The sequence below is a fragment of the Danio rerio genome, chromosome 18, assembly GCF_052040795.2.
Source record: "Danio rerio strain M-AB ecotype USA chromosome 18, GRCz13ab, whole genome shotgun sequence".
Lineage (NCBI taxonomy): Eukaryota > Metazoa > Chordata > Actinopteri > Cypriniformes > Danionidae > Danio > Danio rerio.
In genome coordinates, this window is record NC_141038.1 from 887,501 (window position 1) to 890,000 (window position 2,500).

At 39.5% G+C, this 2,500-nt stretch overlaps 1 protein-coding gene across 5 annotated transcripts in view; it reads right to left on the reverse strand.

Moving 5' to 3' along the window:
- Positions 1–2,500, reverse strand: part of tars3 (threonyl-tRNA synthetase 3) — a 20,502-nt gene that overhangs the window by 11,671 nt on the left and 6,331 nt on the right. The gene's annotated exons all lie outside the window — the stretch shown is intronic.

The window sequence follows — 2,500 nt, forward strand, 5'->3', positions numbered from 1 at the left end:
ACAATCTGCAAATGCGTCTCTGCTGTCTCTCTCATGTGTGTGTGTGTGTGTGTGTGTGTTTGAGCTGAAAACAGCACACAGATGATGTTCTCCAGCAAACTGACCCTTTCAGGCTTTGACCCTAATTGTGCTGTTTTGGTGTCGCTTTAAATGCAAATGAGATTGAGCTCTTTTTTAGAAGAGGGCGGAGCTACAGACAGCATAGTGACAGATGTGAATCAGCAGTGAGTGTGTGCTGGTCAGGTGTGCTTCAGTGTGTGTGTGTGTTGATGCTTCTGTCAGTTTATGTCGCTCCTGTCGCTGTTCATCTAGAACTCCACATCTATAAACCTTTAAATTACCCATGATGCTTTGCATGTATGCACAAGGAGAATGCGAAGATCTTCCGGTCGGCAGCTGATGCGTGTAAACAGTCACATTTGGACAGCTTTGAAACGATAGTTTTAATCTATTTGACCTGCTTTTATCCTCTTTATCTAACACTGTTGTCCATCAGCAGCATCTCCTGGACTGATCATTTACAGAAATGTGATCTAATAGGATGGAAAACAGCTGCTGTGAGGCGTTTTCCCCTCGGTGTCAGATGGCATCTTCTGCAGTTTAAATGAAGCCTCGTCATCGCTAAAGTCAACATTTTCTCTTTATTTATAATATATAACCAGCCCAAACACATGTAGTTCACCAACATGTTTGACACACACACGTAGCCTGTACTGCGCCACTGACACACTGATTTAATAACTGTGACAAAGTGAAAATACAGGCGAGTGTCATTTCCAAATGACAGAAAAACACAAACCGTGATGAAAACAACACACGAAATAAAACACAAACGGCTCGCGATTAGAATGAACAGCAGATCAGCAGCAGAGGATCAATAACAGACTTTTATTGCTCATTTTTGTAAATTGCCCGACTTTCATACCTGTTAAGTTTCATGCCAGTACTCTGGTTTACTCTCTCTCTCTCTCTCTCTCTGTGTGTGTGTGTGTGTGTGTGTGTGTGTTAAAGAGCCGCTGAGCTAACAGCTGACAGGCCGGGATCACACACACACGCTGTATTTCTGACGGCAGACACGTGAACTAGGAGAACGTTTTTCTCGTATTTCTGACGCGCTTGAACCACATGTGACAGATTATAACGGCTTTAACAGACACATTTCTAAGTTGTGTGTCACAAAAACACTCTGTTATCCATTAAAAACGTTATTGAAACCCATTTTCGGAGAGCAAATTACCAGTTGTACACGCTGTGAACTGAAGATTTTAGCATTCTACCGGAAGACGCTGGTCGCTATGGCGCCCTCCATGCAGCAGCCATGAAAAAGGTCTATAATCCTCTTAGTCCAGGGGTGTCCAAACTTTTTGGGCCGAGGGCCAGATGCAAAAAAACAAACGTCGCGGGCCAAATTTTACATACATCACACAGACACGCACATATATATATATATATAGTTGAAGTCAGAATTGTTAGCCCCCCTAAATTATTAGGCCCTGTTTATTTTTTCCCCAATTTCTGTTTAACGGAGAGAAGATTTTTTTTCCACACATTTCTAAACATATTAGTTTTAGTAACTCATTTCTAATAACTGATTTATTTTATCTTTGCCATGATGACAGTAAATAATATTTGACTAGATATTTTTAAGACACTTCTATACAGCTTAAAGTGACATTTAAAGGCTTAACTAGGTTAATCAAGTTAACTAGTCAAGTTAAGGTAATTAGGCAAGTTATTTTATAACAATGGTTTGTTCTGAAGACTTAAGGGGCTAATAATTTTGACCTTAAAATGGTTCATAAAAAAATTTAAACTGCTTTTTATTCTAGCCAAAATAAAACAAAAGTCTTTGTCCAAAAGAAAAAAATATTATCAGACATACTGTAAAAATGTTCTTGCTCTGTTAAACATCATTTGGGAAATATTTAAAAAAAAAGAAATAAATCAAAGAGGGGCTAATAATTCAGATTTCAACTGTGTGTAGATAGATAGATAGATAGACAGACAGACAGACAGACAGACAGATAGATAGATAGATAGATCATAACAAGAACTGCTGCTAAATTGAATGCATGTAATAGCGATACCCGGTGGTTATTTATTGAATTACGTTCATATTTGTATAGCGGGCCAGATTCTATTGATATTTATAAAAAGCCTCGCGGGCCGCCACAAAACTGATTGCGGGCCGCAGATGGCCCGCGGGCCGTAGTTTGGACACGCCTGGCTTAGTCTATGCTGACATTAGCCCCTTTCAGACAGTGATACCAGTAAATATCTGGAAAATTTCCGGAACGACTTTACCGGTATATTCAAAAAAGCGCTGTTCACACAGGCGAGGACGTTACGGAAATTTTCCGGAAAAGAGCATTCACACATCCATTCCAAAATACAGGTAAATTCTGACATCATTCACCACAAATGAGCTTTAAACGGCTGCGCTTGTGTTTGTAAACATTTGACTACATTACAAACTCTGTGGATGATCAATATTGTGAAC